At 44.3% G+C, this 15538-nt stretch overlaps 1 pseudogene; it reads left to right on the top strand.

Annotated features, from left to right (window-relative positions):
• Positions 1-17: 17 nt before the first annotated feature.
• LOC139373323 (alpha-mannosidase 2x-like) lies at positions 18-15345 on the top strand (annotated as a pseudogene).
• The last annotated feature ends 193 nt before the right edge of the window (positions 15346-15538 follow it).

The following is a 15538-nucleotide window of genomic DNA, read 5'->3' as shown; positions in this document are numbered from 1 at the left end:
CAATCTGAAAGGTTTGGATGGTTGAGCACAAGGGACACTTTGAAGGAGCCCGGCGGTGGCTGTGGTTTGGCCGGAGCTGACAGACTGTTTGCCAGCTACTGCTGATTTAAGTACCCTGTGTCCCTCACTGCCTCTACACCCCTCTCTGCGAAATGTTCCGCCCCTGACTGCTCTGGTGAATAGAGGTCTAGGGGAGCACAGGCAAGGTGGGAAGGGAACCGTTGCTGACACTGGTCCAGCCGGGCACTTTTTGCACTCCATAGACTGCGCTCCACTCTGTCCTCATTGAGGACCTTTTCCCTCTGTCTTGGGGGTAAATAGTACAAGTCGAAGTTGTTTTTTCTCTCCTAAAAAAGCTTTTCTACGGGCTCAATGATGAAGCTGAAAAAGCAGGTGACGGTGTGTGGAGGAGCCATATTCTGTGTGGCTGTATTTTCCCTGTATCTGATGTTGGACAGGGTCCAACACGACCCTGCAAGGCGACAGAACGGAGGTGGGAACTTCCCAAGGGTAAGACATTACCTATAGACATAGCATCGCTTGTTATTCTCTAAATCCTTGTCTGCAATCAAACACCATGTTGTGTCTTGTCTACATCTCACTGTGGCGTTAAAAGCCAGTACCTTCTAAATAGTTTTGTGAACTTTCCTTTGATATTGAGTTACATCAAAGCTGTAATTAACAAATGTTAACAAACTTTATTGGTGAGATGCACACGTGTTTGAATAATTCATATCTTTAGTCTATATGTTTATTTTGTACTGTAACCTGAGAGGCAGTCAGTTAGTTATTTTCATAAACACACCTTGTGTTGAGTCGCGGCCCAACCACCACAGCTGAACTGCTTCGCAGCAGCAAAGCTTTGTGATTGATTATGTTTACAGACCTGGCCCAGCAGCAGTGTGTATAATAAGGGCTGGATTTGATTGTTACTGACAGGATTTTAGTCATATTACCCCAAACTTGTTTTGCAGTATTTGTTTGTAGAGCTGTCGATGTGTAAATTGGCTTGAATAGAATCCATAAATATAGAGAACACAAATATATAAATGCAGCAATTTCAAAGATTTTACTGAGTTACAGTTCATATAAGGAGATCCGTCAATTGAAATAAATTCATTGGGCCCTAATCTATAGATATCACATGACTGGGAATACAGATATGCATCGGTTGGTCACAGATACAGAAAAAAAAATGGGCCTCACAATGGGCCTCAGGATCTCGTCACGGTATTTCTGTGCATTCAAATCGCCACCATACCGTAACCCCAGCGCCACCATGGGGCACTCTGGTCACAATGTTGACATATGCAAACTGCTCGCCATACACGGGGGCCTGCCAAACTCTCTAAAATAACGTTGTAGGCGGCTTATGGTAGGGAAATTAACTTTCAATTCTCTTTTTAAATTGTTACATTTTATATTTGTGTTCTGTATATTTATGGATTATATTCCAACCAACTGCCACATTGACAGCTCTACAGAAAATACTGCAAAACAAATGAATATTCAATTCTATGGCAACAGCTCTGGTGGTCATTCCTGCAGTCAGCATGCCAATTGCACGCTATCTCAAAACTTGAGACATCTGTGGCATGTGACAAAAGTGCACATTTTAGAGTGGCATTTTATTGTCCCCAGCACAAGGTACACCTGTGTAATGATCATGCCGTTTAACTGGCTTTTTGATATGCCACACCTGTCAGGTGGATGGATTATCTTGACAAAGGAAAAATGCTCACTAACAGGGTTGTAAACAAATGTGTGCACAAAATGTGAGAGCTTTTAGTGTGTATGGAACATTTCTGGGATGTTTTATTTCAGCTCATGAAAAATGGGACCAACACTTTACATGTTGCGTTTTTATATTTTTGTTCAGTGTAGTTTTGTTTTGATTTTATTTATTTATTCATTCATTTATCTATTTGCTACAGCTTGAGTGAACAAGGACCTGCATTTTCACAACAACAGTGTTTCCTTTGGTAATGGAACTGTGAAGTAGTGTCAAATAAAACAATAAAAAATGTTTTTCACATGCTTTGTGTACACCTGTACACTAATAGTGAAATGCTTACTTACAGGTCCTTTTCCAACAATGTAGAGCTAAAGATATAAGTAGAACAAATACACAGTTACTAGTGAGTAAAATTAACATGGCTATATACAGGGAGTACCAGTACCGAGTTGATGTGCAGGAGTACGAGGTAATTGAGGTAACTATGTACACATACAGTACAGAGTCAAAGGTTTGGACACACCTACTCATTCCAGGGTTTTTCTTAATTTTTTACTATTTTCTACTTTGTAGAATAATAGTGAAGACATTCTCTCAACCAGCTTCATGAGGTAGTCATCTGGAATGCATTTCAATTAACAGGTGTGGCTTGTTAAAATTACATTTGTGGAATTTCTTTCATTAATGCGTTTTAGCCAACCCAGTTGTGTTGTGACACGGTAGGGGTGGTATACAAAATGTAGCCCTATTTGGCAAAAGACCATATTATAGCAAAAACAGCTCAAATAAGCCCACTAGTCCTAATATCATTTTTTTTTCAACAGGACAATGACCCATAACACACCTCCAGGCTTTGTAAGGGCTATTTGACCAAGAAGGAGTGTGATGGAGTGCTGCATCAGATGACCTGGCCTCCATAATCACCCAACCTCAACCCAATTGAGATGGTTTGGGATGAGTTGGACAGCAGAGTGAAGGAAAAGCAGCCAACAAGTGCTCAGCGTGTGGGAACTCCTTCAAGACTGTTGGAAAAACATTCCTCATGAAGCTAGTTGAGAGAATGCCAAGAGTGTGCAAAGCTGTCATCAAGGCAAAAGGTGGATACTTTGAAGAATATGTTTTAACACTTTTTTGTTTACATCATTATTCCAGTGTTATTTCATAGTTTTTATGTCTTCACTATTATTCAACAATGTAGAAAACAGTGAAAATAAAAAACCTTGAATGAGTAGGTTTGCCCAAGAATTTGACTGCTACTGTAGGTAGGGCTAAAGTGAATAGGCAACAGGATAGCTAGTAGCAGCAGCACAGGAAGTGTGAACGTGTCTGGTGTAAGTATGCGTGTGTTTTGGTGTCGGTGTAAGTATGTGTGGGTAGAGTCCAGTGTGTGTGTGCGTCGACTCAGTGCAAGGTAGTTGGTGCCAAAATCCATCCATATAGGCTAGCTAGTCCTGTTTAGCACCTCCTGTGACGTTAATCCCCATTTTCCCCCCCGGGTCCTTTTCCTCCTGCGTTCTAGAGCCAAATCTCTGTTCTGCAGAACCGCATAGAACAGCTGGAGCAGCTGCTGGAAGAGAACCACCAGATCATCAGCCACATCAAGGACTCTGTTCTGGAGCTGACCGACTCTGGCACTGTGTCCCCCAGAGGACAGCTGCCCTTCCGTAGTGCCAATGGTTCCTGGGTCCTGCCCTTTGATGGACGCCCCACCTTTCCATCAAGCCCCAGGACTGCTAGTTCGCCCAGGGTCGACGCGGACATACCGACCTGCAGGTGACCAGCTCTCTAGGGACTGTCTGGTCTCGGAGGAACTCTGTTCTGTTGGCCATCAGTAGGCGTGTGTGTAATTGTTAACATGCTGTCTCTTGTCTATGTGGCAGGTTTAAGGTGAGGTCACAGATATCATGTGATTTGCCTCTGTTCTAAACGCAAAGCAGAGTTAAGTTTAGCTAACTTTGGTCTGTTGCCTTCCAGATGCTAGACATATACTCCCTGTTGAAGTTTGACAATGTGGACGGGGGTGTGTGGAAACAGGGCTTTGAGATCACCTATGAGCCTGGGGCGTGGGACAATGAACCGCTGCAGGTGTTTGTGGTCCCTCACTCCCACAACGACCCAGGTGAGACATGGCTCTAAAACTGGGTTCTTCAGGGCACATCGTAGCAAAAGACAAAGGAAGGCCAATTTCTAAGGAAACAAAATAGTGAATAAAATATTTTCTTAATATATAATATATATATATATATATATATATATATTAAGCAAAAAATTAAACATTGATTGAGTTATTACCTGCAATATTAAGCAAATGACTGGATTGACAAATTGAGTGACACAATGACATTAGAATTCCAACGTCTTAGTTATTTTTTTAGATTAGAACGGCTGTGTATTAGCACAAGATTTGATTTTAGCCAGAGACCAACAGTTCCATTAGATTTGTGTACAGCCAATGCAAGGCCAGCCAGCTAACTTGACAGTTGTTGACTTTGGAAGAAACCGTCAAGTTTTGTTCCATTTAATTAGGATAGACTTTGCTCTTTACCAAGGTGTCACTGAGTAAATGTTCACAGCTTGTCCTGGGTCTGTGGAGAGCTATGAGAGACCACTGAGGCCCTGAGGCCAGAGCTTTTAAGGTTTAACAAGACTGCAGGTAAAGGGAAGTAGGTCAAACCGCAGGACTGGCACCAAATCAGTCCTGCAGACAAAGCAATGTTAAAATGCCCCTTTCACTGTCGGTCCTTTAGTCTATTTGGTTGGTCTACCTTCTACCAGTCTGTGCATCCAGTGGCGTGGACTCCTATGGTTTAGTCTACGGTGAGCATATTGCTCTATAGATTAGTTAGTGCTAGGCTGCACTGTTAATGTATTGTAGAGTCATCAACTTCTCTCCTTTCTGAGATATTCATAGTCTGCTTGTTTCTCAGCCTCTGACAATACATTCAAGGTGGTTCATTGTTACTGTTCTGTTTAAATAATAAAACGGGAGTTATTTGTAATACTTCACCGCTATGTTGTTTGGTACTGTACCACTGACCTGCTTTTACCCCTTTACCCCTGATAGGAAATAGTACAGTACTGTCTGTTAGGGTGTAAATTCACTCTTTATTGTTCATCTTCTATTTATGTCTGAAACTGACCTACCCTCAAACCAAGGTCCTGGGTTATATTTCATAGACACAAATGTTTTGAAATGGGGAGGTAGCCTATTACATGAACTTTTCCTATAAGGGATTCCTCTTTTAATTTTAAATTGTTTTGCTGCGTGTCCGTGCCAGTCAAACTGAAGAGGACCCTGTTCCTCCTGATCTGGGTTGTTGTGCTCATCACTTCTGTGCTGCGATCTCCTGTCCCGACAGGCTGGATCAAGACATTTGATAAGTACTACACAGATCAGACGGAGCACATCTTCAACAACATGCTGGTCAAGCTGACTGAGGACCCACGCAGGAAGTTCATTTGGTCTGAGATCTCCTTCTTTGCCAAGTGGTGGGAGAGTGCCGACATGCACAAGCAGGAAGCCATGCGCAAGTGCGGATCTCACAGTCACAGCACTAGCTCTCAAACATATTACTCCAACACAATTTAAGTGTGCTGTTGGTTCTTCCTTAAGGCAGCTAAGCTGTCCGTTGAGGATTGCCCACATAGGGAAGAGTCAATAGTGGCAGTCTTGGTAGATAAAAATTCAGTTGTTGTAGTGTCGTAATACAGTATTTGACGTGTGTGTGTGTATATATGATATTATAAATACCTCACATGCGACTTGTAATAAGACTAAGCAATTATCCTATTAAAATGTGACTCCATAAGATAAATAGCAATATGCAAGAGACTATAGTTAGAGTAATAGGCAATGAAGAAATGTCTGAGAATGGAATTCTAAATACAGGTGCATTTAATTACTTTAGAAAATGAATGATAAGCTTATGCCTTGCATAATGTTAAGTTACAAAGCATTATAAGGCAATATTCTAAGCATGGTCAGAGAGAGACAAAGAAACCATGGGAAGAGGAAGAGGGTAAGAGTAGGGTAAGTATATCACCACAGAGAGTCAGGAACAAACAGAATCTAATATCCTTTTTATAGTGTAAGCATTGGACCTATTTGGATTTCAAAAACGGAGTTGTTGACCAATGGAATTACTGTGAAGTTAACCTCTAATCCGATATCGGACCTACAGGATGTAACCTCTGGTTCTCAGAGGTGAGACAATGGGGGTTGGCAAGATCAACACAGAATGCTGCATTCCTAAGACAACACAAAGGAATTTCTTGCATACAGTTAATAAGAAGAGTCACTTCGGGGGCTGCCCTACTTTGTTGTTTTCTGTAAGCAGGAACTCGCCCAGCTGTGAATGTCTACCCAACTAGCAAAACGGTGTCTTTTCAGTATCTCTTATCTCAGTGTAAACAACCTGCCAGGCCACATTAGCAGCGTGATCTACTATAATTAGCTAATAAGTGCCACATCTCCCTTGGCAGAGAGACCAGATGCTTCTAAAATAGCTGGTTATTTGGTTGATGCGGTGGCTCCAAGTAAGCGTTTGCTTTTCAAATCAAATTGTATTTGTCACTTACTTCATAAACAACAGGCAGGTGTAGACTAACAGTGAAATACTTACTTATGGATCCTTTTCCAACAATACAGAATTTTCCTCATGTCTTTACTGGGTGGATGTCTTAAATCCTCTCGCTGTCGCAGGCTAATCCTGGGAGGGCAGCTGGAGATGGTGACCGGAGGTTGGGTTATGACTGATGAGGCCAATGTTCACTACTTCGCCATGATTGACCAGCTCATAGAGGGCCATCAGTGGCTGGAGAACAACATGGGTAAGCAACACGCTTCCCCTCTCCGAGATGCCTTCTCATATTCATGTAAGGGGGTTTGCCCACTGTGATGTTTGCAGCAGAAGCATTGGAAAGTTAAAATAATTCAAACTCTGAGTGGATAACTTTGCAACAACACCTTTGCGCGTATTGTGTGAAATCCTGTATGACTTCGGTCATAGTCCTGTTGCAGTAGGAGTTCCATTATGACATAGAAACTGTGCACCATGTTTTGTTGTATTCTCCATGATGGTAACCCTCCTGTGCTGTGCCCTACTGTAGGTGTGACCCCCTCAGTCGGGTTGGGCGGTAGACCCCTTTGGCCACAGTGCCACCATGGCCTACTTGCTGAAGAGGGCCAACCTGACCAGCATGCTCATCCAGAGGGTCCACTACTCCATCAAGAAGCACTTCGCCTCCAGCCGCAGCCTGGAGTTCATGTGGAGGCAGTCCTGGGGTTAGTTGCTGGCTGTTTTCGTGGCAGCAGACCAATCTCATCTATTTACACCATAATGTGCTTATCTCTCTGAAATGCAGATTTCCAATGAGTGCTGCCACTATGGCCTTTCAAATTCAAATTGAGGATGAGGGAAATGTTGTACTATAAAATGTGGCCAATTTATAGTTTGGACTAAGAACACTAACAGTTGTTTGTTCCTTGCTTGTATTTGCATTGTACTTTTGAATTCACACAAACCCCAAAATAAAAATGTAAAAATCTTCCTTTCTTTTGTGTTGCCAGACCAGGAGTCAGGCACGGACATCTTCTGCCACATGATGCCCTTCTACAGTTATGACGTGCCACACACCTGCGGACCTGACCCCAAGATCTGCTGCCAGTTTGACTTCAAGAGGCTGCCAGGCGGCCGAGTCAACTGTCCCTGGAAGGTTCCTCCGCGGGCCATGGTGAAGGCCAACGTGGCAGAAAGGTGAACCCAGCAGAGAGCCTCCCCCCGGCCTTGTACGGCTAGGGGGGAAATGTCAGACCTGTGGGTGCAGAGAAACATGGAAATATGCAACCGGCTTTGTAGACCTTCACTGCGACTTGCTTATCAATGAATAGTTTTGTGTAGAAAAAAACCCGCTTCATGGAACTTTCCAAAGCACACATTACTGAGAGAGTCTAATGGAAAATAGCTCTCTCACTGAAAGCTATTGATTGCCTTTTTCCATTCAAGCTCCTCTTTTTATCTTCCATTTTCTAAGGTCATGTCAGTCATGTATTGCCCTGTACCACTGGCATTGCGCAGGGATGCACACACTCATTTACATTGACATTTTAGTAATTTAGCAGACACTCTTATCCAGAGCAACTTACAGTAGTGAGTCAATACATTTCTATTATTTTTCCCCGTACTGGTCCCCCGTGGGAATCAAACCCACAACTCTGGCATTGCAAGCGCCATACTCTACCAACTGAGCCACACAGGACTACATAACTAAGAGACTATTGAACATGTAATGCGTTTCAAAAGAAGACATTTCCACACACAGCTTGCAAGCATTCTTATTTTCATTAAAATATGCTTTGATGAAGGTCAATAGACAGAAATGTTGCTATTGTCAATCATTTCTATAGTCTAAAGCAAGCAGTGGTCAAGTCGGTGTGCTTGGTTTTTGGTAAGCAATTGGGTGCATGTATTTCATGATACTTGTTTGCTGAAACAAGGAGGAACAAAGTGTCTTCACATTATGAAGAGTCCACGTTACTGTGGAAACTGACTCAATTGCATGTCTTGTATTGTTGAATGCCCGGCCATCCCTTCACAAAATGATTGTCTCCTTTAGTCTCTCCTATTTTCTGTCCTCTCTCCTGATATCGGCTGTTAGATGTGAACCAGGATTACTTTTACTTTACTGCTTTTGGGTGAAGTTTGTCGTCTTGAAAATGAAGTTGATAAAATAAAAAATACTTGAAAACAATTACATTTTCTTGAAAGTCTTCATCCATAATGGTCAGTTACATGATTATACACTTAGTGCCAGTCCTACTGTGACCTGAGTCACTCTCTCCACCCCAGGGCCCACCTGCTCTTGGACCAGTACCGTAAGAAGTCCAAGCTGTTCCGCAGTAAGGTGGTTCTGATTCCGCTGGGAGATGACTTCCGCTACGACAAGGCCCTGGAGTGGGACCAGCAGTACCTCAACTACCAGAGACTCTTTGACTACATGAACTCTCACTCTGAGATGCATGTGCAGGTATGTTTGTTTTGATTGATATTTGATTAATTCTGAAATGTCTAAAATGTAATGTCTCCTCCTTTATGGTCCTGTGTGTCTCCAGGCCCAGTTTGGGTCCCTGACCGACTACTTCACTGCGGTTTACAAGGCCAACTGTGTGCCCCAGGGTGTCAGACCCCCAGAATACCCGGTGCTGAGCGGGGACTTCTTTGCGTACGCAGACCGAGAGGACCACTACTGGAGCGGCTATTACACTTCCCGGCCCTTCTACAAGAGCATGGACCGGGTGCTGGAGTCCCATCTCAGGTAAGGCCAGATGTAAACCGACAGACATGGCTTTAGTACATCTGTAAAACAGCAGGTTGGCATTTGTGCCTTACTCTCAGTCCTTAATTCAACAATGTTAGCCACATGTGCGTAGGTTTCAAAAGTAAAATCATTGGAGATGGAGACCTGTCTGCACACTGTCAAAGTTAGGAACAATCCCAAAACCTTCTCTTGTCTTTGTTAATTTGTTCCTCTTTGTTGTTCCACAGAGGTGCAGAGATCCTGTTCAGTCTGGCTGTGGCCCACGCTCGCCACGCGGGAATGGAAGGCCGCTACCCCACGTCAGACTACACCCTGCTAACGGACGGCAGGCGCACCGTCGCCCTGTTCCAGCATCACAACGCCATCACAGGCACCGCCAAGGAGAACGTGGTCATCGACTACGGCAACCGGTCAGTTACTAAGAGAGAGACACAGAATAGAGATAGTGAATACTTTTCCATATAAAAGTTTTTAAAGTTGAAAAAGATACTACCATTTCCTTTTTTTCTTTCTACATCCCTGCCTTTGTGACCACTGGTCTCAAAAGAAAAATACCAACATTTTACTCTTAAGTCTCCAACTCAGTTGAATGGTTCAGAAGGAACAGAGAAAAGAGACAAGGCTAAGTGGCCATTCAAGAATACTAGCATAATGTCTCATTGGTCCTTTGTCTTTCCTTTAGGTTACTGCGCTCCCTGCAGGGCCTGAAGAGAGTAGTCATTAACGCAGCCCACTTCCTGGTAATGAAAAATAAGGACTTGTATCGCTTCTACCAGACAGAACCCTTCCTAGAGACGGTAACGGACGACAGGGAGACATGGAGCTCTAACAATGTATTGCAGTGTTAAAATAGCTCACATAAGCTCAACTTATTTTTGTATTTTAATTTTCCATATGATTCCTTGTTGTTGACTGTATATCTATCAAGTTGTGATCTACTGCTACTCAGTTCTTCCCTAGTCTAGTAACAAGCAATAAGTGCATTTGACTCTCATATACAGTGCCTTCAGAAAGGAATCATACCCTTTGACTTATTCCACATTTTCTCACCCATCTACACACAATATCCCATAATGACAAAGTGAAAACATGTTTTTAGAATTTTTAGCAAATTTATTGAAAATGTAATATCTCATTTACATAAGTATTCACACCCCTGAGTCAATGTCAGAATCCCCTTCGGCAACGATTACAGCTATGAGTCTTTATGGTTTAGTCTCTAAGAACTTTGCACACCTGTATTGTACAATATATGCACATTATTATTTTAAAAATTCTTAAAGTTCTGTCAAATTAGTTGTTGGTCATTGCTAGATAGACATTTTCAAGTTTTGCCATAGATTGCGAAGCCTATTTAAGTCTAAACTGTAAGTAGGCCACTCAGGAACATTAAATGTTGTCTTGGTAAGAAAGTATAGTGTGTTTTAGGTTATTGTCCTGCTGAATGTTGAATTTGTCTCCCAGTGTCTGGTGGAAAGCAGACTGAACCAGGTTTTCCTCTAGGATTTTGCCTATGCTTAGCTCTATTCCGTTTCTTTTTATAAAAAAAAAAAAACCCTGGCAGATCACAAGCATACCCACAACATGATACAGCCACCACCGTGCTTGAAAATATGAAGTGGTACTCAGTGGTGTGTTGTTGGATTTGCCAAAGGTGTGTTGTTTCATTTCCCAAATGTAATGCTTTTTATTCAAGATGAAGTTAATTTCTTTGTTGCATTTTTTGCAGTTGTACTTTAGTGCCTTATTGCAAACAGGATGCATGGTTTGGAATATTTTGTATTCTGTACAGGCTTCCTTTTCACTCTGTAATTTAGGTTAGTGTTGTGGAGTAACTCTCCAGACTCAGTTTTCTCCTATGACAGCCATTAAACTCTGTCGCTGTTTTAAAGTCACACTGGCCTCATGGGAAAATCCCTGAGCGGTTTCCCTCCTCTCCTGCAACTGAGTTAGGAAGGATGCCTGTATCTTTGTAGTGACTGGGTGTATTGATTCACCATCCAAAGTGTAATTAATAACGGCACCAAGCTCAAAGGGATATTCAATATCAGATTTTTTGTAGAAAAATCTATATACAGCATGTGCAAATGAGGTAGGATAAGAGAGGTAAGGCAATAAATAGTCTATGGTGGCAAATCAATTACAATGTAGCAATTAAACACTGGAATGATAGGATGTGCAGAAGATGAATGTGCAAGTTGAGATACTGGGGTGCAAAGGAGCAAGATAAATAAATACAGTATGGGGATGAGGTAGATTAGATGGGCTATTTACAGATGAGCTATGTGCAATGATCTGTGAGCTGCTCTGACAGCTGGTGCTTAAAGCTAGTGAGGGAGGTAAGAGTCTCTAGCTTCAGAGATTTTTGCAGTTCGTTCCAGTCATTGGCAGCAGAGAACTGGAAGGAAAGGCGGCCAAAGGAGGAATTGGCTTTGGGGGTGACCAGTGAGATATACCTGCTGGAGCGCGTGCTACAGGTGGGTGCTGCTATGGTGACCAGTGAGCTGAGATAAGGTGGGGCTTTACCTAGCAGAGACTTGTAGATGACCTGGAACCAGTGGTTTTGACGATGAGTATGAAGCGAGGGCCAGCCAACGAGAGCATTCAGGTCGCAGTGGTGGGTAGTATATGGGGCTTTGGTGACAAAACGGATGGCACTGTGATAGACTGCATCCAATTTGCTGAGTAGAGTGTTGGAGGCTATTTTGTAAATGACATCGAAGTCGAGGATCAGTAGGATGGTCAGTTTTACGAGGGTATGTTTGGCAGCATGAGTGAAGGAGGCTTTGTTGAGAAATAGGAAGCCGATTCTAGATTTAATTTTGGATTGGAGATGTTTAATGTGAGTCTGGAAGGAGAGTTTAGTCTAACCAGACACCTAGGTATTTGTAGTTGTCCACATATTCTAAGTCAGAACCGTCCAGAGTAGTGATGCTGGACGGACGGGCAGGTGCGGGCAGCGATTTGTTGAAGAGCATGCATTTAGTTTTACTTGCATTTAAGAGCAGTTGGAGCAGTCTGTGCTATTGAGCAAGGCACTTCACCCTAATTTGCTCCAGAGGCATCATACTATTATGGCTGACCCTGTACATCAATACATTTCACTGTACGTATCCGGTGTATGTGACAATAAAACATATTTTTTAACTGTATAATGTTTTATGATCAGTCTACCCTGCCTCAATCCATTACAGAAACACATTGTCTCTGTCTCTCCGTCTCAGCCCTACAGTCAGAAGGAGCCTCCGGTGGTGCGTGTGGTGCAGGGCCCTCTCTTCTCTGAGGTAGTGGCTATGTACCAGCACATCCAACAGACCATTCGCATACACAATGTGCCAGGTGTGGACGGTCTGTCCCTGGATGTCACCGCCATGGTGGACATCAGAGAACAGTCTAACAAAGAGCTAGCCATGCGTCTGGACACGGACATCCAGAATGACGACACCTTCTACACAGACCTCAACAGATTCCAGGTCAGACCACAACGCACACTTTACACTGCAGTGTCTGACCGTTGGCTTCAACATGTACCTTAATACTGTAATGCTTCCACAGATGCAGCCCCAGCGCCACTTCCTGAAGCTCCCCCTGCAAGCCAACTTCTACTCCATGCCCAGCCAGGCCTACATCCAGGACAGCCATCTCCGCCTCACCCTGCACTCTGCCCAGGCCCTGGGCGTCACCAGCCTAGAGGGCGTATGACAACTCATACGTTATTTTTCTTAACACCTTAGTGTTCCTGAAGTTTTCTATCTCTTATATCTCTAAATAAGTTTTCATTAAGAGGGACTGGTAGAAGTTTTTCCTTTTTCATTTACTGAAATGTGGTGACTTCTCTGCTGTTTGCCTTTGCAATGTTATCTATGTTTATTTCTATGGAGCTCAGAGAGCTAATGGAGGACTCATCTTTGTATCTGTGCCATTATGGTATCTGGTTCAAGGAAAGTCAATTAACTAAGTAGACCAGACCCAACTGGTATTGCATTGGTGTCTATGGGAGACACCCAGTTAAGTAGACCCCAAAAACAATTCTAATGGTAAACGGCCTGAGTGAACTATCTTCATTTATCCACCATTTTTGGCAGTGCCATTGAGACGATCTCCATTTTAAAGTAGTACATTCTCTTCTGTGTTTGTGTTGGGGGGGGGAAAGTGCTGGTGTCCTGAACAAAATATTGTCATTTGTTTATTGTGGCCAATAGATGGTGGTGATATAGCTTAAAGCCATTTGCAAACTATAGGCAACTCAATTTGAAGTGCTCTGATTTTATTGGCTGGTCGCTCCCAACCCATAGGAATCCCCACCTAGTTGACTACTTTAACATGGTGGAAGTCCTCAATGACAATATCCATGCTAAAACTGGTTCTATCCAGTATCTAGACTCCCCTATCGATCTCTATGATGGAGCTATATATGCATGTCTCCGCTTTTCCCTCCCTCAGGCCAGTTGGAGGTGATTCTGGACCGGCGGCTGATGCAGGATGATAACCGTGGCCTGGGCCAGGGCCTGAAGGACAACAAGAAGATGGCCAACCGCTTCCGCCTCCTACTGGAGAGGAGGTCCACTGGCAACAAGGTCAGTCAGTCTAAAATCCTCAGATGGGAGTTAGTTTAGGTGTCATATTCAAGCAAATAAACACAATCTAGTCTGGGGGGAAACAGTGGGTGAGCCAGGACTACTTCTCGGTGTGTCTCAAATGTCTTAATCTCTCATGCTGCGCTCTTTAACCCATGTCTCCGTTCTTTATTTGTCACTCCCCTCCATTTATTTTTGTCATCTCTCTCGGTCTCCTTCTCCATTGCACTCAGCATGATGGCTTCTTTGCCAAACTCTCCATGTTTCACTCTCTTGTCTCCTTCGCCCTGAGAGGTGGAGCTCGAGGTAAAGTTGCCATGGCAACAGCGAGGTCACTTGATACCCAGCCGTGGCCGTCTGTCTATATAATCTGTTATAGCTGTTCTTACCTTCTAGTTTAATCTGTGTTTAGCTGCCCTGTACCCTATAAAGCCTGCCGTAGCAGCATTGCAAGAATGCACTTAAAATGCAAATAATTGTTTTCAGCCCTGCAGTTTCCCTGCTGTGTTGACTGTTGAAGCTAATCAGGGTGGGATGGGGGTTAGTTATCAGATTTGACCTGTGTTGAAACCTGTCTTCCTGCCTCCCAGGTGGTGGACAGCAGACCAACCAGCTTCCCCTCCCTACTTAGTCACATGACCTCGGCCATCCTCAACCACGAGGTGCTGGCGCTGCCCGTGCTGCCCAAGAAGCGTGGCATCCCTTCCTTGCACACCTTTGCCCCCCTTACGGGGGCCCTGCCCTGTGACTTCCACATGCTCAACCTGCGCAGCGTCCAGCACCAGGTAACTAGAAGTGAAGAAGTAATTGTCCTGTTTGTGGAACGTCAATATACTGGAAGATATAATACATGTAGGGTTCTGTGTACTAACCATTGATGCTAATATGTTTGTGTGACTTGTAGCAGGACTCCCACTCCCCGTCTCCCTACATGGCCCTCATCCTGCATCGGAAGGGTCTGGACTGTGACCTGGAGACCCCCAACCCTGGATTCAACTGTACCACTTCCGAGGGACAGGTCAGTGGTCCTCAACAACGCACACACATGGATCACCACAGATACAACTGGGGCGATAGTACAGTGTGTTGCACAGACTCGTACAGCACTGCAGTGGGAGTCATTCTAGCAGTCTGGAAAGATTATTCTCTGTGTTAGACATGAGTGACTGGACAAATTGTTCTCTCATACACACTCTTTCTACCTCCTCTCTTTCACAAACTGTATCCATCTCTCGCTCTCTCTCCTTGTCTGTTCCTCCAGCTGGGTGTGTCTTCTCTGTTCCGTAACCTGGACCTCCAGCTGCTGCAGCCTGTGTCTCTGTCCCTGATGTACTCCAGCCCCCCTCTGGACAATGACTCCTCCATCAGCCTGGAGCCCATGGAGATCTCAGCCTTCAGGCTCAAACTACGCTAGCCAGGCTCAGATAAACACATCAGACCAGACACACCCAGGCCAGGCCTGGTCCCACCTGGTTTTGTCTGTTCAGTTCTAGTCTATAGGAAGATTGCCTCCCAGTGAACATAGGGGTGGCCAAGCTGGGGCTTCCTGGTCCAACCTGTGTCTACAACACACAGTACACTACAACACTCTACACTAAACCTCTCTGCACCACACTACACCACACACACCCTGAACTGTAAAGTCAGCTTGGAAGAGCAGGTGTCCACCATGACTAGACTATAACTGCAGGGGGCAGATGGCTGTCAGAAACACAGTGGCTGAGGGCCTCCCGGGTGGCGCAGTGGTTAAGGGCGCTGTACTGCAGCGCCAGCTGTGCCATCAGAGTCCTGGGTTCGCGCCCAGGCTCTGTCGTAACCGGCCGCGACCGGGAGGTCCGTGGGGCGACGCACAATTGGCCTAGCGTCGCCCGGGTTAGGGAGGGCTTGGTCGGTAGGGGTGTCCTTGTCT

This window comes from Oncorhynchus clarkii, chromosome 2, assembly GCF_045791955.1.
Source record: "Oncorhynchus clarkii lewisi isolate Uvic-CL-2024 chromosome 2, UVic_Ocla_1.0, whole genome shotgun sequence".
NCBI classification, from domain to species: domain Eukaryota; kingdom Metazoa; phylum Chordata; class Actinopteri; order Salmoniformes; family Salmonidae; genus Oncorhynchus; species Oncorhynchus clarkii.
The sequence above is the reverse complement of the archived record's forward strand: the minus strand, read 5'-3'. Positions and strand labels throughout refer to the sequence as shown.